This window comes from Macaca fascicularis, chromosome X (genome assembly GCF_037993035.2).
Source record: "Macaca fascicularis isolate 582-1 chromosome X, T2T-MFA8v1.1".
Classification (NCBI taxonomy): Eukaryota; Metazoa; Chordata; class Mammalia; order Primates; family Cercopithecidae; genus Macaca; species Macaca fascicularis.
In genome coordinates, this window is record NC_088395.1 from 81,351,109 (window position 1) to 81,372,618 (window position 21,510).

A 21,510-nucleotide genomic window follows, 5' to 3' on the forward strand; every position below is an offset into this window, starting at 1 on the left:
GGAGGAGATGGTGGTATTAGGCTGGCTCCAGCAGAGCACTGCTTAGGGTCTGGAATAAGCTAAGTTGCTTGTGGAGGCAACATCTGAGGGAAAGGAGTTTCCCTGGGAGACCCCTGAGTAGCACTTAGAAAATTAATATGGGGAAGGGGCTGTGGTTCAGATACAAAAACCACTCCTTCTTCATCTTCCCTCATCCTCATGCTCTCTGTATTCCCTCTCCATACTGCCTCCCTCTTCAATCCTGGCTGTCCTGGCACCAGATCCTGCCCCTGACTCCTCTACCCCTGTTATTTGTTACAGGGGAAGGAGCACACCACCAGGAATCAGAAAGCTTGGGTTCTACCACTATCTGCAAATTTTACCACTATCTCCCTCCCTGACTTTGGGAAAGGTGCTTTACTGCCCTGAACCTCAGTTCTCTCATTTGTAAAGACCAGCCTGGTTTTTAAAGTTTGACACAGGGTTAAATGGGGAAAATATATGGAAAAAACATCTAGGAGATTTCTGTTGCTTGTTTTGAAGATCAGATGAGAGAATGACCTTGAAATACTTGGTGAGCCCTAAAGTACGTTCAAAAAGGAGGAGTTGTTATTGTAAATATTCCCTACTACCTGACTGCCCTTCCATATACACAATAATGCAAATTTACTCAACCTGGTTAATGTCCTGTCCGCCTCCACTGTTTGCTGTAAGGACGAGGTGATCATTTGCTTCTGTAATGTCTATGTCCATGACAGAGAATCACACAGGATTCTCACAGAGTCCTCTTTCCTCTTCCATGGACAAACATAGCTGGGCTTTTCTGCACAGAAAGGCCTTGTCATCACACCCACAGGAGCAGTGACAACCTCAAATCTATGCAAACCAGTAAGAGAGATCTATTTGGGAAGATGCAACTTGTCTCTGGATATTATTATTAGCCTATTATTTCAGATAAGGAAATTGAAGCGAAGAGAAGTGAAGTAAAGGGCACATAGATAATAAGTGGCAAGTTCTAAGTTGCGTGTGTGTGTGTGAGTGCGTGCACATGTGTGCATGCATTGAGGTGGGTAGGAAGTTTTTCTGGAAGCATATGAGAGGCAAGGGATCTGGATTCGCTATTAAGATAACCATCAGTCTCCACGAATCAAATAAAACCAGGCAGCAAGCCTAATAAAAATTAGGCAATGGATCAAAAAGATACTGACTGTGCACTACCTTTCTGCCTCCTTCTCTATTCGACTTGTGTTCCTGCAAGAAGATTTATTTCATTTCACTATATATAGCACATTTTGCTAGATGCTATGATAGGAGTGGGTTAAGGGGAGATAGAGAACCATGTCTCATGTCTGTATGTCTTATGTTATACTCAGTTGTTAGCTCTTACTGTTAGAGCTAACAATTGAGTATAATGCTTTATAAGGAGAGATATAGTGGTTCTAGCACCTAACACAATACACTATACATCATCAGTGCTTGATAAATTTGTATTGAAATGAAATGAGGGCCAGGAGTGGGAGAACATGGGCATGTTTCAGGAAAGGCATTGTGGGCGAGAGGGGCCAAGTGGTTCATGCCTCTCACTCCAGGCATGCTGGGCAAAGCCAGGATCCACTGCTGACTTCTCAGACCTTATTTGCAAGGCTGCTTTAACGGTGTTTTGTGTTTGGGTTTGTTTTCTGACATCATTGTTCTTAGCAACCAAGGTCAGATTTTTAGCTTTTCCTTTGACTGCTAACCATGCCCCTCTGCCTAAGAAATCCCACAGGAAACCTCCAAGCTTCACTTTGCTCCTAGACACCTGGCAAATGACTCTCCTACTTCCTTGCCCTGTCTACAGACTCTGATTTTAGTTGTGGGGGCCAAGATTTTTTTGCCCCCTCCTCTTCCCCTGGGACCAATCAGGTTTCTGAACTCCAGGGTAGAGCCACACTCTCACTGATCCTCTGTCCAATTCTAGAATTCCCAAAGCATGGTCTGCCTCATCTGTGCTCCAGGTGCAACTGGGCAGGATAAATTTCTCACACATTGGTCCTGTCCTTCCCTGGGAAGCCTGGCCTTCCAACTACCACTTAGCTAAGTCAATTCTCTGCTTTAAGCCTGGGCACGGTTGTTCACATGTGTAATCCTAGGACTTTGGGAGGCTGAGGGTTGAGCCCAGGAGTTTGAGAACAGCCTGGGCAACATGGTGAAACCCCATCTCTGCAAAAAAAATACAAAAATTAGCCAGGTATCAGCACATGCCTGTAGTTCCACCTACTTAGGACGCTGAGGTGGAAAGATCTCTTGAGCTGGGAGATCGAGGCTGCAGTGAGCCATGATCGTACCACTGCACTCTAGCCTGGGTGACAGAGTAAGACCCTGTTTCAAAACAAACAAACAAACAAACAAACAAAACAAAAAAACAACCAAATAAACAAACCAAAATTCTCTGCTTTATTCCCCTTCATGAGAAAAGCTGGCAAGGTGAACAGACTTCTCTCTTGCTAGCCCACTGCCATCTTTGGATAGGTCAGGCAGATAGAATCTTGAGTTCCAGTAGATTCTGCCACATAATTATCCAGGATTCAATAATTTAAGCTTACCTACCTCTTATGCAAAGACCAGGGTACTGATGAAGTAAACTTGCAGCAGAAGAAAATTAAGAAAAAGAAAGAACTTCTCAACTTAGGATTCTAAAGCACTGTGACAGATACAGTGCTCCTTAAGCCTTTGGGTTCAACCTTCTGCCTCTGGCCACGCCAGAGAGATGAAGTTCTCTGTGGGAAGTTCAAATTTTGGCCTAAGGCCTGGGTGAAGATGAGGATGACAGAATGACGGAGTTACCTGTTTGCAACAGAGAATGCATTCCTCCCCACCCTGTCCTGCCCCAACATGTAATTGAATATCTTTCCTTTTGCCACCCCTCAACAGGCTTTTGCCCTTCTCTTCCTAAATAAGGTTATTAAGTTATTGACTTATTCAAATAAAAGATTGTCCAATATTAAAGAGACATTAAGTATGTTCTTTGAGTCTGAACACGTGGTCAATTTCAATCTTTGTGAGTTTTCACAGAGGCCCACTAACTCCCTGTGTGAAAAAAGTACCCAGACGTAAGTCATATGAAGGGAGTCGCATGATAAAAAGCTTTTTGGAGGCCTGGTGTAGTGGCTCATGCCTGTAATCCCAATACTTTGGGAAGCTGAGGTGGGAGGATCACTTGAGGCCAGGAGTTCAAGAGCAGCCTGGGCAACATAGTGAGACCCTGCCTCTACAAAAAAATTTAAAAAGTAGCCAGGCATGGTGGCTCACACACCGTAGTCCTAGCTACACAGGAGGCTGGGGTGGGAGCATTACTTGAGCCCAGGAATTCAAGGCTGTAGTGAGCTATGAAGGCACCATTGCACTCCAGCCTGGGCAACAGAGTGAGAACCTGTTTCTGTGTATTAAAAAAAAAAAAAAAAAAAAAAAAAAAGGCCAAGCACAGTGGCTCATGCCTGCAATCCCAGCACTTTGGGAAGCTGAGGTGGGTGGATTTCTTGAGGCCAGAAGTTCAAGAACAGCCTAGCCAACATGACAAAACCCCATCTCTACTAAAAATACAAAAATGAGCCAGGCATGATGGTGCATGCCTGTAATTTCAGCTACTTGGGAGGCTGAGGTGGGAGAATCACTTGAACCTGGGAGGCAGAGGTTGCAGTGAGCTGAGATCCCACCACTGCACTCCAGCCTGGGCGACAGAGTGAGACTCTGTCTCAAACAAACAAACAAACACACAAAAAAACCTTTTGGACAGTGACAGTGACATTGATATGATAAAGTACTTGGTCCAAACCTGCCATACAGGGCTAGAAAGTTCTCAGCAGTCATCCACCCCAACAGTTCCCAACCCTAGCTGACTATCAAAATCATGTAAGGAGTATGTTGAACATACAACTTCCCTGGGACTCATGAAACCTACTGAATCAGAATTACTGAGTTAAGGCCCCAAAGTCTGTATTTCAAACAATCTCATCAGGTGATTCTGATAATAGGACAGATTTGGGAACTATTTGTCTGGTTGAATCCTTTGGATTTTTTTTTTTTTTTTTTTTTTAAATGAGGAAAGCAGCCTCAAAGGGGCAGGAGCCTACAGCAAAGTGGCCAGACGGGAAAGTAAGGGCAGAGCACGTCTGCCTTGCTTCTCATCATCTCCTCTTTGCATAGAACACCTATATTATGTTCTCTCACCCTTTCTGATCAATTACTTGTCCTTCCATGTCTCTAGAACTGTGAGTACTTTGATGGTAGGACCATGTCAGATCCATCTCTGAGGACTCAGTCCTTGAGCTTGATCCTTAAAGCTAGGCTCCCAACTTACTAGGCAGGTATACATTCTTAGACCCTATGCCTCTGTTTCCAGGGACTATGGGTTGGGGCAGGAGTCATAGTGTCCCCTTTCCTTCAAAAAGCAAGGCAGGCTGCAAAGTTTGAAGTATGTGTGCTGACAGATCTGTCCAGAGCTGTGTGGGAGCTGTGTGGGAGGCCAGTTTTTGTGCCGAGGGAGCTGGAATGTCCAGTGGCACCAGGTTACCTGAAGCTTGGGCTGGGGCTGAGTGTTGATCTCAGGGGAATTTTGGCGTCATTCCCATTACTATCGCTGGCAGCAGCCTTACGGGCAAGGATAATGGCATGCTTTGAAGAATGCCGCAAATGTCAATTACCCAGCATTGAGACAGCCCCTAGGAGTTGTTCTTTCATGCCCACATCTTTAGCTGTGCTTATCACTCTCATAGCACTGTGTTTCACCCTGCCTAATTGTGCAGGCCTGTCCGGAGCCTTGGTCTTCTGTTCTTGGAGCCAGGATAGGAAGTAGAATAAAAAGATGGCTGTGGGTGGCAAGGCAGGACTAACTGTTCGGTAGTTTGCATTTTTGTGCGTTGAGATGAGCTTGTGCCAAACTGGGGAGGGAAGTATGAAAGAAGCATTGACTGTCATTAGACCTGGGTTCTTACCTGTCATGTTCATTTGCTGTATGGCTGTGGACTAGGCCCTTACTCCTCTAAGCCTCCATTTCTGCACCTGTGCAATGAGTAGCTTGGACTCACAACCTTTCTGTTCTAATTGCGTGATGCTTATTTAAGGCCAAGCTGGAGGGTCAGGGGTGGGTACCTAATGAGTGATGCTCATTCCCTGCCCTAATTCATCACATATCTTGAATCCAGTCTTGGAAAAGATATGTTGTTAGCCCCAAAGTCTCAAGATATAACCTCCAAAGCAACTTGCATAGTATATTTGCACCCTGCTGTGCTGGCTTTGTGCCGACAATGTCTCAACACAGCCTGGCTCCACTGCACTCTGGTTATGTCAACTTCTCAAAGGCAGTCAGATGCAATTGAAGACTGCTTTTCCCACTGGATGTGGGAGCCTGACAATGTAACTAACTCTGCTTTTCAGGGTCTCCTCCCTGGTCCTCTCTTGTTCAGCTCTGCAGCATCTGTGGGGCTTCTCAGTGCATTGACTCCTTTAGCCACATACCCCTCTAAGTAGGTTACCTACTGGCACTGGCTCAGTGCCAGCAGGCTGTGGTTTCTCTGACTGGAAAGGCCTTGATTCATCCTTGTTATGCGGAACTCTTTTAAGTTTGGCAGCTGTTTTACTCTGGGAATTTCTCCTCTGCCTAACCCTTCTCCCCTCAACAACCTTCCTTCCCTTCTTCCTTCCCACCTCCCTCAAAATCCCCTAGGGATAATGGGATGATCTTTGTCTTGAAACAGGGCACCACAGACTACCAGGAAGATCCATCCTTCCTTCACCACTACTGACAGCAACAAGGCTAACTTGGGGAATTTTAGCAACGCTCAAAGCCATGACTAATAAATAGATAATTTAAGCAAAACTCATGCACTTGCTATGCTAGCAAGCATCAAGACAAGTCCTTTAGTCACCTCCTTCCAACCAAATTGCTTTCCCTAAGCCCTTTCTATTGATAAATTATGGACCCTCCACCCCCATTATATGCCCCAGGGCCTAGCACAAGGGCTGGTAGGCACATAATAGATGCTCAATAAATACTTGTTGAATGAATAATGGCTGAACAGATGAAGACTAAACATACCTAAAAGCTAAAGAAAATAATGCTAGCTGAGTCAGGAGACCTGGATCAGCCACTAATCCATCTTGTAACCTTGAGTATGTTCCTCTCTTTGGGTCTAAGTCTCTTCCTCTGTAGGATTTTGCACTGAACTCAGTGATCCTTTAGGGGTCTTCCATTTCTGGCAGTTCATAATTCTGTGATCCATACTCTTGTACCAAATATCACTTGGCGCCACCACCCCCACCCAAAGAAGTAAAAGAAACTTCCATCTAGTCATCAGATAGTATTGGGATCATGTTGATAGGGAAAAGAATATAACTTGGGGTTTTGGAACAAGCCAATATCAGAGAAGCCACTGCTTCTCATTATGCCAATGGGGATTGCTGATTAGGTCTCATTCCTATGACTTAAAGGCACAACATTTAAAGTCCTCCGCTCCTTGCCTCCTCTGCCTTGTCTTTGATGTCCCATGAGAAGTATGTTGACCAAACAATGTCCCCTGGGCTCTGGTAGTGGTTGGAGTCAGTAGGCTGTTGGAGATCTGGGAATCCTAGTCATTGCAGAACAAAATTCTTGTCCACTGTTATAAGCACATAGGTCTTGATTTTAAAAGTCTTATGCAATCATAAAAATATACAGAGACCAACCTGCCTGGGATTAAAGGGAACTAGGCAGAAAACCAGAAAAGGTAACAATCTCTCTTAGTTGGCCTTTCCCTTCTCGTCTCTCTGAATTGGGTTTCCATGGGGCCCTATGGGTAAAGCATATGAACTTTAAATACTTTTTTAAAAAACTTAAAACGACATTTAAGAGACCTCCAATATTGGAAATCTTTTATTCTCTGATTCAAAATATGTAATCGGTAGACAGGTGGTTTGTTTTGTGTGTGTTCTTTTAGTGTGATGAGTCAGGCTGAAGCTGGGATTGGGCAGTGACTATGTGAGTATGTGGTAAATTTCAGAGGGCAAGTGCTATTTCAGGAAAGGCAAGCATATTTATCAGACAAAGAATGTATGAAGCCTAAAACATGTGTTCAATAATTTGAGAAACTGGTCACTCATACCTTCCTCCTCCTTGACACATACAGTTAGGCTTCATGATCAAACATCAGATTTAGGCTAGATAATCTTTGAGGTTTGTTCCAGTTCTGATGTTTTTTCTCTGACTGTGTGCGATTATTCAGACTTGCAAGTGCACTTTTCCAATGAATCCCCTGTGGTTACTTTCAATGTTTTATTCCAGGCAAGGAACAAATGACTGTAAAGTGGCTAAACCTCAGTAGGCTTGGCCATAAAGTAATATGGAAAATTGATAGTTAGTGATGGGCCATGAACTATGAAGTAGGGAGAACCCTTTGGATCCTCAAGACCCAATAGCTCAAAAATAGATCAAGAAGGAAGTGTGAACATGAGGGAAAATTGCTTATAGTGATGTGCCTATTTGCATTGAAATGTCATCCCCTGGGGGGGTCCCCCCACCTGTCATGGGACAAATGTCTTATAGGAGAATGTGACAGCAAATGTGCCACACTGATCAAATGCTTTTGGCATACTTGAGCCTTCCTGGTGTTATAAATAGGAGGGAATGAGCCTGGATTTAAATATGTCATGCTTTCAGAAAGAGAAGGGATATACTACCATTAGTAAGGGGCTTAGAGGATCCTATAGTTAAGAACCAAAGAGGCCCTCTATTTCGAGAAGGGAAAAGTTCAATGACCCTGTCCACTATCAGAGCACAATACGAGCTAAATTACTAGCAGTGGGTTGGTCCTTAACCCCTTTGGATTATAGTGAAATGATGATAATAGAGTTGGCAAGCCCCCAAGGCGCCCTCCAGACTGGACATGCATTGAGGTTGGGTCAGCCAGTTTCCACCACACTTCCAATTGCCAGTGTACTCTCCTCCTTGAAGCATTACCACTACACTCTCAGCAGGGTGGATTTGGGAAGTGGCCTGGAGGATGGCAGGCCTTCCCTCTCATCCTGCTGGGAATAGTCTTGTCCGTGTCCATTCTAGGAAAGAGAAGCAGAGAGATGCCCATGGCTCAGGTACCCTGTTGAATCGGAGGGTGAGCAGTGAGCAACACAGAAGAGTGAAGGCCTAGAGCATGTGGGGACTTCAAAGGTTATCTGGTAAAATGTTTTCAAAAATGTCCATTATAACCCATGAAATTAATTTAGAAGGTCACAATAGGCATTTTAAAAATAATATGCATTAGAAAATTTCAGAGTTTGTCACGCAGAGTAGGGATAATTAGTTTTGTGAAATTTGCTTGAGGTATATATGAAGATTATATATATAGTTTTAAATATGTATCAGTTATATATGTGTACATTTTACATCATGACACATACATGACATATACATATACATTATTGCATATATAACTATACACAGATATATAAATATACACAGGTCTTCCTTCACTAATGGTCACTGACATAGTTTCAAGTGTCCTCAGTTTACAGTTCACTCTCCTCTGGACACAGTCAAGTTGATTCTAAAGTATGGGGTCCCAGAACCTCAGTAGCCCTTCAAGGTATAGTCTACTCAGAGCAGAGGAAAACATGACTATCTCCTCATTTGTTCTGACCAAGTACATTTTGAACAAGTCAGTTCAAGATTTCCAATAAGGTAGAATCTCACAACTTGATACTCATTGAACTTACAGTTGCCTAAAACTCCTAGGTATCTCTCACACATGTCACTGCTAAGCCCGAGCTCCCTTATCCTACTGCTGTGCAGGTTGCTTTTGTTTTTTTGTTTGTTTGTTTGTTTTGTTTTGTTTTGTTTTATTTTGTTTTGAGACAGGGTCTCTCTCTGCCGCCCAGGCTGGAGTGCAGTGGTACGATCTTGGCTTACTTCCGCCTCCTGGGTTCAAGCGATTCTCATGCCTCAGCCTCCTGAGTAGCTGGGATAACAGGTGCCATGCCTGGCTAATTTTTTAATTTTTGGTAGAGAAGAGGTGTCACTATGTTGGCCAGGTTGGTCTCGAATTCCTGACCTCAAGTGATCCACTCACCTCAGCCTCCCAAAGTGCTGGGATTACAAGCATGAGTCACCATGCCCGGCGGCAGGTTGCTTTTTAATCCTAGTACAGAAATTGTCATTTATCTTTGTTAGAGTTTACCTTTCACCTTGACTCACCTTTTTAAAATCCATTTACACATCCCATCCATGACCACCTCTATGCTTATGTAAATCTGGTTTCATTGGCTCAGAGGGAGCTGCATTTAAACCCCACATAGCTCTCTCTCAGAAGGTCATATTTATTTTTTTCAGACCATTCCCTTTAAAAAAAAAAAACTGGTTTTTTTCTATTTATTTATTTAGAAATAGGGTCTCACTATGTTTCCCAGCTTGGAGTGCAGTGGCTATTTATAGGCACAATCCCACTATTGATTAGCATGGGAGTTTTGACCTGCTCCATTTCTGACCTGGGCAGGTTCACCCCACCTTAGGCAACCCAGTGGTTCCCCGCTCCTGGGAGGTCACCATAACGATTCCAAACTTAATGCAGACACCCAATCGGCACCAAGTGATCTTCACATGCCTCCCAAGTAACTGGGACCATAGGCATGTGCCACTGTGCCTGGCTTTTAACTATTTTTTTATTGATACATAATAATTGTACATATTTATGGGGTACTTGTGATATTTTGATATATGCATACAATGTGTAATGATCAAATCAGGGTAATTAGGTCACCTAAGACATTTATCATTTCTTCCTATTGGGGACAGACCATTCCTTTTATTGCTCATCTACTATTTTTCTGACTACCACGATGCCCCAATTCAAGCTAAGCCAGTGTCCTCTCTGTTTTCTTTCCTGTACCCGAGACACAATTCTACCACTGGGCTTTTGACTACACTAAGCCTTCACTTATGATACCCTCTTTGCCATAATCTGTCTTTCATGACCCAACTTAAGTCATTATATCCTCCATGATTCTTTATTCAGTAGCTCTAGATCATATTGATCTATCCTCTGGATTTGTAAATTTCAACTGTATTTCTTGTATATTGCATCACATTTAGTTTTGTATAAGAATATATATATATATATTCTTATAAAAAATACATATAAATGTCTTATTATCTGCATTGTAAGTGCATGGCTGAGTCACACAAGTGGGCACTCCAAAACCAGAACGCCTGGGTTTGAATTCAGATGTACAATTCTATAATTTAGTAGTTGCATGTACTTGTGCAAATTACTTAATCTCTGTATGTCTCAGTTTCTTCAAAATCAGGATAGCAATAGTATGTGTTGCATAGGTTTGCTTGGTGTTTAAGGGAATTGATATATCTGAAGTACTTCAAACAGTGCCTGACACATATAAACACTCAATAAATATTAACTATGATTATGATTATATACTATATACTTTCATATATTTTATCTCGGGGGATGTTAGAGCAGGGATTGTCATCCCTGTTTTACAGATGAGTAACTAAAGTTTGAAAGGTTAAGTGACAGTGTAAGGTTACATAAGTGAGCTGTCTCAGGGTTATGTAACTATAAAGTAGAAAATACTAAAGGCAAAAGACCCCTAGGAATTTAGAAGCTCTTCTGGCTGGGGAGGGTAGGGAAGGCTTGCTGATGTCGATGAAGAAGCAATGAAGAAGGGGCAGGATAGGGTCAGCCTTGGTAAGTGCCCATCCAGAAATTTTAGTCAGAGAGGGTTCAAGTGGAGTAAGGTGTAGTGGAGGAGGTAGGGTGTGGATCCTCCTACATTTCGCTTCCAGTATAGAGGGCATGGTCAGAGGCAAGAGGAGAAAAAATCTGAAGAGGAGACATCTGGGCATGGCAGCCATGTGGGGAGCAGTAAGTAGTAGTTTTGTGGTATGTGCAGGAGTATAGTGTGTGGGAGACAGAGGAGAGCCTGCAGTGGCAAGACAAGGCTTTGGGCCTGTGTTCCAAAATACCTATTCACAAAATCCATGAATATTTGGCTACTGCTCTGGGCCCTTAGAATCCTTGGTTGATTCGCTCTGGCAACTTTATCAGATGAACCAGCTGACCTCTTTGAATGGCACCCACTGTTCACTCAGTTGTGTTAGGCTGTGGGGAACTGAAGAGAAGGAAGAAGCAAGGTCTCTTTCCCAAGGAAGTCCCAGTCTAGGTAATTGACTATAGTTGATTATGTGTGAGTTATGGTTGTTGCATGGAGAAATTAATATTTCATGGACTGTGTTCCAATTCATAAGTAGGGCTATCAGGGAGAGACAAGAAGTAGATAAAGAAACTGCCAGGTGGCAGGAGGGCACTGGCTAGGGAAAAGAAAGTGCAGAGAAGGGAGGTTAAGAGTTGGATTGAAGGTGAGAGAAGACATTTTGCTTCCTTCCCAACTGGGCAGCTAGCCATCCTTAGAGTCCAGTGTGTGGGCCAAGATTCTTGACCAGGCCCAAGCTTGGAAAATGGTGAATTGAAATATGAATTTCCATGTACCTTTCTACCTTAGTTCCCTGGGTCTTCATCTGCCCAGAGGAGATAAAAAGAATGAATAAGAGAGCAGTTGAGGTGATTTCAACTCCGTGGGATGCTGCTGCAGACACACTTGAGCTGTCATTATTATGGGATGAGAAAACTGGATGTCAAATTAAAATTATTATCACTGTGCAACTACTACTACTACTACTACTACTACTACTACTAAGAATAATAATAAACTCATGTGATGCTGCCAGCATTCTAAAGAGCCTACCTTTGGGCACTGCCCCTGCTTCATGGGCTCAAAATTGAGGAGAACCTGAAGACTGTTTCCATGCCTTTCAATCATGGATCTGCATAGGCAATTCCTTAGGACTAGCCCTTCCTAGTGAGCTGGGTTAGAAGTGCTCTTTTGCAACCCCCTGCAAGCCAAGCCTTGTCTGTGCAAAGCCACTGGGTCCCTTCTGTCTGATAAATTTCTAGAATGTTAAAGTACTTAGAAGGACCCTTAGAGGCCATCAAGTCTGACTCCTTAATTATACTGATAGAGATCTGAGGGTTCAGAGAGAAACAGGGACGTGACTAGGGTCACACAGTAATCCAGTGGCAGAAACGGCCCTAATCCAGGTCTCCCAGCTGACAAGCCAGCATGCACTTTCCACAGTATCCATTTCTCTCTACTTCCCATCCCTCTATCTCCACCAATTTCAGTCACTTGAGTTGTTACTGGTGGTTCTCAGCCCCAGTAGCCCATCAAAATCCTCTGGGGAGCTTAAAAAAATACTGATGTCCTGGCCCTGCCCCAGACCAACCGAATCATTGTCTCTGAGAGATTGAGTGATTTTTTTTTATTATATTTTAAGTTCTAGGGTACATGTGCACAACATGCAGGTTTGTTACATATGTATACATGTCCATCAATGATGGAGTGATATTTTTAAAAGCACCCTAGGTGATTCTAATGTACAGTCAAGATCAAGGATCACCGTTCAGGAGAAAATTAGCATCATGTCTATGAGGAGACATAAAGGACAGACTCCCAATGAAGCAGACTTCCCAGCCTCCATTTACTTTGGGCCACTCTGCACCTCAGTAGGTCCCCAAACTCTGGTATGTGGAGGATGTAGGATTCTGAAAGTATGAATTTCAGGGTCACCAATGCTGTCCTTGAGCTCCATTGACCCTCTTGTCATTGCCTTTCCCCTCATGCTAGCTCAGCAGTATTTTATTTCCAGACTTTTTACTTTTTCTTTACCCATCACAAAGGCCTCTGAGGAGACTGCCTGCCTCCAGTAGGCACAAACAATTTGCCCCAGCTTCTGCCTTTTTTGGGAGACACACACACACACACACAGACACATACACAAGGAATGTCTCTTCTTTGGCTTCTTCCAGGGGGCTTGTACTGAGTATCTAGAACCACCTGCCAGCCCCCATTCCATCTGCTTGCCATTCCCACACATAAAGCTTGCCTCCTAAGAACCAGTCTTTGAGAGACAGCCAGCACAAAGCAGAGAGAAGGGAGGCACTGGGCACTGGGACGCCTAATGCTGTTCAGCATTTTGCCTCTTGTCTTGCTAGCTATGGGCCCATAGTTATGTATAAACTTGACTTGCCCAAGGATGAGTAAGTACAGATGTGTACCTTTTTCCACACCACCAGTGGTCTTTCTTTTTTCAGAATATAGGATTCACTGAAATATTCCACAAAACTAAACATTAGTCGTACTAAAGAAACAAAACATCCTCTTCAACGCATTACATAAACCTGCCCTCAAATAATCAGGCTAGAGGGGATTATCAATAATGTTTGGCAATATATAGTCACTTTGTTTTTTTAAGTGGCCTCCCCCTCATCCTAGCTTTATTGGCGCATAATTGACAATTAAAATTGTATATATTTAAGTTATACAAAGTCATGATTTTATATACATATACAGTCTGAAATTTACCACAGCCAAGTTAATTAACACATCCATCACCTCAAATAGTATTGTTTTGGTGTGGTGCAAACACTTAAGATTTACATTGGTTTTTTTTTTTTTTTTTTTTGAGACGGAGTTTCGCTCTTGTTGCCCAGGCTGGAGTGCAATGGCACTATCTCAGCTCACTGCAACCTCCACCTCCTGAGTTCAAGCGATTCTCCTTCCTCAGCCTCCCAAGTAGCTGGGATTACAGGCATGCACCACCACACCTGGCTAATTTTGTATTTTTAGTAGAGACAGGGTTACTCCATGTTGGTCAGGCTGGTCTTGAACTCCCGACCTCAGATGATCCACCCGCCTCAGCCTCCCAAAGTGCTGGGATTACAGGCATGAGCCACCATACCTGGCAAGATTTACACTTAACAAATTTCAAGTACACAATACAGTACTATTAACTACAGTCACCATGCTGTACATTAGACCTCCAGAACTTGTTTTATAACTGAAATTTTGTACCCTTTAGCCAATATTTCCCCATTCCCCACAACCACCAGCCTTCAGTAACCACCATTCTAAACTCTGCTTCTATTAGTTTAACTTTTTTAGATTTCACACATAAGTGAGATCATACAGTATTTGTGGTCGTTTGATGCCCTCCCTTGGTAAGATTTTTAATCTTCCCTCTATCTCTTTCCATCTATGACTCAGTGTTCAGGAATTTCCTTGTTAAATCTCCTGGACTGGTGTTCTATGGGCTTTAAAATGAAAAATCAAAACTAGAGGAATAAAGAAATCCCTTTGGGCCAGTGTTGTGAAAGAATAACTTATTCTGTTCAGTGCAGTGGGTGGTGGATGGACTGGAGTGCCCAGAAAGCCCAGCTGGATCCCCTTAAGCCAGTTATAGACCTCTGCTCTGGCCTTTACCTGTAACTGAGCCATGACTCTGGTCTTGATCAACTGTGTTATTTAGCAGGGTGTGGTGGCCCTCAGCATGCATATGTACGTGTGTGTGTGTGTGTGTGTGTGTGTATCTCAAGAGTGTTCCCTGCCTCCTATCAAGTCTAGAAACTGAGAGGTATCCTGGGAAGAAGAGGCTGAGACCAGTGCCGCCTCAGGGCTGGAGTTGAGCTGAAGTCATGGCTGTTAGCAGACAGAAATGCCAACTAGTGGTGGCCTCCAGTGCAGGCCTCCTCTTGCAGGGAGAGGCTGTACCCCTGCCAGTCCCTGGAGTTTTGGAAGAGAAAACACTCATTGAAGGACAGAGTTTGAGTTCCCCCTCCCCACTGGGGCTCTGCCACTTAGAACTGTGTGACTGTGGGCAAGTGGCTTAGATACACTCTGTTTTCTCAGTCATCAAGCAGGTACACTTAATACCTATCAGTGCAGTTGTGTGTAGTAACGCAGGTTAAATATATAAAGGGGAGGTGCTCAAGAAAATGTTAGTTTCCTAACCCTTCCCTATCCTAGTCCCAATAGTCACACCCACTGTGGGAAGAAAATGATTGCATCTGACACTCTCTCCAACTCCTACCCCACCTCCTTGGCCTTTCTCCAGAATCGGGTGATTAAGAAGATAGAAAAGATAAGGAATATCTGGAGCACATAAGGGTCCATACATTCAGGGTACCTGTAAGGGCTTCTGGAGTATAATGACTTTGGTCAACAACTAGCATGGGTGGCATGAGTATGTTAGCCCATAACAGAACAAGTACTGGGATGTCAGGGCCGTGGAAGGAAAGAACCAAGACTCAAGGTGGTCTGACTTCAATGCATCAAGCAGAGGCTTACTGGTCCCTGTCCTCTCCTGTTCTCCTTTTTAAAGACTAAAGGTCCCTGTGGGTATGGGGAAGGCAGCTGCATCTGAGAAAAGAAGTAATACAGTAGAAGCTAAAGATGGAGTTCTGTGGCACCCATGAGAATGTTCCTGGAAGACTCCCAACTACAGGGAGCATAATTGACCAGGGGTCTTGGCTGCTGCACTCTGAAATCATCCCAGCATTGTACTGAGGTCACACCTGCTACATGGCCAAGATACTAAGATACTAAGGTGGGCCTGTTCTTGGGAGACACAGAACTCCTCTGAATGCCAACTGACCTTGGTTTCATGAATGAATGATGGTGTTGCCAAACTTTCCTTAGAGTGCAGGGCAGACTAGGAAGCTTCCATCCAACCTTCCCTGATCCTCTCTTTCACTCAGGGTCAGACTTACATTGCAGTCTCACGTCTTTCCTAGCTTTCGCAGACTTCCTCTCTATCTGCTGTCATTTCTCTTAATAAATCCCTGCATATGCAATCCCGTTTTATTATCTACTTCTCTGAGGTCCCAGACTAACACAAATTCTGACCAACATGAAATCAAATGTATTGGCCTAGAGCCTGGCCTGTACCCAGGGTCTAGACTTGGGCCCACTTTTAGAAAACATTCAACAGGTTTTTGTTTGTTTGTTTGTTTGTTTTTTGAGACGGAGAGTCTCACTCTGTCTTCCAGGCTGGAGTGCAGTGGTGCGATCTCGGCTCACTGCAAGCTCCATCTCTCAGGTTCACACCATTCTCCTGCCTCAGCCTCCTGAGTAGCTGGGACTACAGGCGCCCGCCACCACACCCAACTAGGTCTTTTGTATTTTTAGTAGAGACGGGGTTTCACCGTGTTAGCCAGGATGGTCTCGATCTCCTGACCTCGTGATCCACCTGCCTCTGCCTTCCAAAATGCTGGGATTACAGGCATGAGCCACTGTACCCGGTCAACATTCAGCAGGTTTCTAAACATTGGAGAAATATCCCTAAAGTTTGGAAAGACTTCGTGAGTGGTATAAATGTATTGCCCTGCTTTACTCTGAATGAATATCTCAGACAAATAAGTTTCTTTTATTTAATGTACCAACTCAGTGTCTTATATGCCTTCTTATGGAAGATATTTCTTTAATCTTACTATAGTATTTCCCAGGAAGCACTCATTTTCTCCTGTTCTCCATTTTGGACTGACAGTCAGAGAAATCTAGCTCCAGGTTTGCCAGTGGCAAACCGTGTCATATTGGACAAGTCCCTGTACTCTCTGTAACCTTCCCTTTCTGAACCTCAGCTCTTATTTTTTTGTGACTACCACTTTTTCTGTTTCCTCAGTACCATTCCTCAGAACCAGTGTTCAAGTTTTCCTAAAGGACATTGGTATGTTAGCAAAGGAGAGAGAGAGAGAGAGAGTGTGTGTGTGTGTGTGTGCGCGTGTGTGTCTGTCTGTCTGTGAAAAAGAGGGAAAGAGGGAGAGGGAGAGGAAGAATTGGAGAGAAGGAAAGAAGCGGAGGGAGAGAGAGGGTGAAAGACATGTCTGTGCAGCTTATTCCCAGCTCTGCTTGGCGGTTCCCTCACACGCAGTGCTAGGCAACACACATGGTGACCTACTTTTGCAAGAAGGTTCTTTTTTGGAGTTACAGTCTTCTTTACCTTCCTCCTTTGCCTGGGATGGGTCTGCCACTAAACAGCAGCTATAGATGTAAGGAACAGAGGATTGGTGGCTCTGGTATCATTACCAAATTTTAAAAATTGTAAGGATGAAAAGCATTCCAGCTCTTAGCTTTGTGTTACCAGAAACCACTCCAGAGATTTGAAACTTAATCACTTACAACTCCTCCTAGGAGGAATTCAGGCTTAATCCCATCTCCATCCCCATCTAGAGAGGCCAGGATGCTTTGTTCCAAGCCCCTGAATCCCTCAAATCTAACCTTGTCCCCTGCTGTGGCCACCACTCTCTCCTATTTCTTTGGAGTGTCTCCTGAGCCTTTCAGCCCAGTCCAGGCCAGCTCCTTAATAACTGCCCCTCCCTGTGAACTCCTTCTTCCTGCCTCCTCTTCCCTCCAGTGGCAGAAATCCCACCTCTGTTGGCCCAGCGTCTTTGAAGAGGGTCCTGAGATGCCCCTCGGAGTTTGGGTAGAGCCCTTGCAGGCATCCAGAGAACAACTGGAATCAAGGCCCTTTGTGCTTTCTGGTTCCCAAGCTCCTTTGGGGCTTGAGGTTCTCTTCATTAGCAGTGGATCTGAAGTATTTGTTTCTCGAGTAGCCTGACTGCTAGTGTTTCACCTAGAGTTTTTGGTTATAGTTTGGTGTTTGTTTGTTTGTTTTTGAGATGGAGTCTCGCCTTGTCACCCAGGCTGGAGTGCAATGGCACGATCATGGCTCACTGCAACCTCCGCCTCCTGGGTTCAAACGATTCTCTTGCCTCAGCCTCCTGAGTAGCTGGGATTACAGGCACCTGCCACCATGCCCAGCTAATTTTTGTATTTTCAGTAGAGATGGGGTTTCACCATGTTGGCCAGACTGGTCTCGAACTCCTGACCTCGTGATCCGCCCATCTCGGCCTCCCAAAGTGCTGGGATTACAGGCGTGAGCCACCGCGCCCAGCAGGTTTAGTGTTCTTACCCAGCATCTCACAACTTCTGTACTGAGCCTTCTATAGATCTTTGAAAAATGGGCTTCTCCAGAAGGTAGGGGGAAGGTTCACAGCCCTGGGAGACCGTGACCAAAGGGAAACAGGATTGAACGGGACAGAGGAGTAATTGTGCTTAGGACTAGTGTAGCAGAAATTCATTAGGGGGCTCAAGACATCTGTGAAAAAACTGAAGCAAAAATCCCATCAAAATAAAAGCCCTTCAGAAACACTGCCCACAGACTCAACAAAGGAATCTGGCCTGAGAAGCCCAAAACACTTGGGCCACCAACTTCTGCTTCTTTCTTGTGAGACCACATGCAGGTCTCTTCATCTCTTTATGGTTCAATTTACCCACTTATAAAATGAGGGGCCTGGACTCTATCATCTTTTGGGATAGTGAAAAGGTAGCTTGCCTGGGAAAGAAGAGATATGCACAACTCTAGAGATTCTTCAGATTTTTCCAAGGACTACTGCAGAGGGAGAGGATGGGAGGGACAAAATAAGTGAGAAAAAAAAATCAGTGGAGTTTTCAGTAGGCTGACAAGTGCCTCCATCACATCAGAGCATTCCTGCTTTTATATTCTTTATGCAATGGACTTCAGTATAAAATTGCAATTGGAAAGGAAAGGGGGTTCCATGGATTTAGAAAGGTTTTAACTTTCTAACTTCTAGCTGCAAGTGAATCTGAAAAAGTAAGAGTGTAGTTTTTATAGCTTTTGTAATGATGATAGAAATAGAGAAGAGGGTTGAAAATAAGAATATTGAGTTAGTTCAACAGGATCCACTGCAATTAATATTTTTTGCTCTAAATCTGATTACTTTTTAGAGCTTATTAAGGCGTAACTGATGTACAATAAACTGCACATATTTAAAGTACATTATTTGGTCAATTTTGACAAATGTGTACATTCATGAAATCATTGCAGTAATCTAGATAATGAGCATGTACATCATCCTCAAAAGTTTCTTCATGTCCTTTTTTAGTTCATCCCTCCCTCTACCACCATCCTCCGGCAATTACTGATCTGCTTTCTGTAACTGTAGATTAATTGGCATTTTTAGAATTATTTATATGTGGAATTATACAGTATTTACTCTTTTTGTCTAGAGATTTTCCACTTAGCATAATTATTTTGAGATTCAGAATAAGGTGTGTATCAACATTTTAATTCTTTGTATTGCTAAGTAGTATTACATTATGTTGATAACACAGTTTGTCTTATCTAATTACCTGTTGATGGGCAGTTGGGTTGTTTACAGTTTGGGGCTGTTACAAATAAAGCTGTTCTGAACATTTATGTACAAGTTGTTTACAAGTACTTTTAAAATTTAACTAATGACTTCCATTTTCAAAATGTTTCCAGCAGAAACTGACTTGGGAAATGTTGCATTTGTGTGTCTCTTTGTACTCAAGCTATTTTTTGGCAGTTTTTGTTGTTGTTATTTTATATCCTTTGATGTTATTACACACTGTTGATCCTACAGTTGCACCTCCCCAAGCATTGTGAATAGGTTTCTGAAAGCCTGTGTAAGAAGAATTTCAGTTGAATAATGTAAGACTTGTATAAGGAGTTTTCTTGAGGGGGACTGAAAGGCAAAAGCCCTTGTAAATATTTTATATTTACTAAAACAAACCACTAAATATAATACCAAATAAAGATGGTATTAATTTCCTTTTAAACCCACTGGCCTAGACAAAGGCTAGAGTCTTCACCCAGCTAGGGGTGACTGGAAGTCCATAAGTGGACAAAAGACACAACTCTAAAATATTCTGTTTCAGACCTAGGCTAGGTGTGGTGGCCTGTAATACCAGCACTTTGGGAGGAGGCTGAGGTGGGAGGATCACTTGAGGCCAGGAGTTTGAGACCAGTCTGGGCAACATAGCAAGATCCCATCTCAACAACAGCAACAAACAGACCTATTGCTTCTCCATGGAGCCAGGGAACATGGCAACACAGAGGATTCCCATCTCTAGTACTGGGCTGGCCTATGGCCAGCAAACAGCTGTTGTTTCAGGAAAGGGGTTCAGAGAGAAATTGCATGGTGTGAAAAACTGTTAATGAAACAGGATATGAGGTCCATCTCATGTCTTTCTTCCAGTAATGCCCAAAGAAATGGCCATACTTGTATTTCACTCTTATTTTATTTTATATTTCCTTAATAAAATTTTAAAAGGTTTCATGGGGCTATTTGGAAACCAAGGATGACTCTTTAGGCCATGAGGAGAGTGTGGCATGAGATTTTGCCACAGTATGGAAAGGAGAAGCCTGGAATGAGGAACCAAGCACAAAAGCTTTGTCCTGGGATCTGGAGTTCCTGCAAGTGTCCTTGAGAATGAACTACTGCAGAGAAAAGCAGGGGCAGAACCCTTCAGAGAGCATTGGCTCATCAGCTGCTACAACCTGATGAGCCAATCAGGTTCTTGCAGCTCTTGTCCACCCTTCACACTCTTTACCTGAGCCTCAAGGCCAGCTTGAGCAATATTTCGCTCTTCTGGGCTCTTCTGGGCTGCCCAGGGAGTTGGGGGTGGTGCTGAGCCCATTTTGTGGCTTGGAGACAGTGTGTGTGCACCAGGGTAGTCCCCACTAGAAGGCAGGAAAGAGCTGGAGAGGGTTGGAGAGAGGCCCAGTAAGAAGCATGCTGCAATTTTCTTCCATAACCAACCCCCAAATTGGGGTGACAATTCCAGGGAAATGGGATGCATTGTTCTCTACTTGCTGCTAGCCTCTGGGCGATGAACAAAGTAGTAAATTGGCCCTGTGAGGGAGGGGACACAAGGGGGAGGTGGTGGAGGATATGGGGACCAGGAGCCCCTGGGGCTGACTGATCTGCTTACAAACATCAGAACTTCCCCTCTGTGACCCTCCCAGCCCCCAGGGAATGAGAACTGTTTTGCTCTCCTAGATCAGAAGGAACAAGATGTCCTTATCTGGTGGGAGAGGGCTGGTCAATACCACCTCCAAGGAGAGAAGAGAAGGGAACCAAGAGAACTGCAAGCCCAGCAGGAGGCATCATTCTTGGGGAAAGCCTAGAAAGAAGCAGGCAGGCTCCATCCCAGGCCCCCAGGGTTTCAGGAGTCCGGATGGGCGGTGGATTCAGACTCCATACTCTCCCACCAATGCTTCAAAGCCCTGGTGCTTGTGGCTGGTATGAATTTTTTGCTTTTATTGTGTTTATGAGCTTTTTCTAGACCTGGCTTCTAAAAAGCTATGAAAGCCAAACAGCTGCTCAGGCTACAGCATTCTCCACCCCCTTTCCTGACTCCCTATTTGCCATTCCTCTGATCTTCCTTGAGCACCTGCTTTACTGTGGGAGAATAGCCATCCCTCGGTATATGTGGGAGATTAGTTTCAGGACCCCTTGCAAACATCAAAATCCATAGATGCTCATGTCTCATGTCCTTTATAAAAAATGGTGTAGTATTTGCATATAACCTATACACATCCTCTCATAAACTTTATATCACTCTAGATTACTTATGATACCTAATACAATGTAAATGCTATGCAAATAGTTGTTATACTATATTATTTAAAGAGTAATGACAAAATCTGTACATGTTTAGCACAGACACAGTCATCCATTTTTTGTCAAACATTTTCGATCCGCTGTTGGTTAAACCCACTGATGCAGAACCCACTGATAAGGAGGCAAAAGATTCTGTCTGGGGTCTGCTGCAGACCCATGCTTCTTC

The 21,510-nt window shown here is 43.7% G+C and overlaps 1 protein-coding gene across 1 annotated transcript in view; it reads left to right on the forward strand.

The window, feature by feature from the left end:
- Window positions 1-21,510, forward strand: part of SLC16A2 (solute carrier family 16 member 2) — a 100,218-nt gene that overhangs the window by 22,465 nt on the left and 56,243 nt on the right. The gene's annotated exons all lie outside the window — the stretch shown is intronic.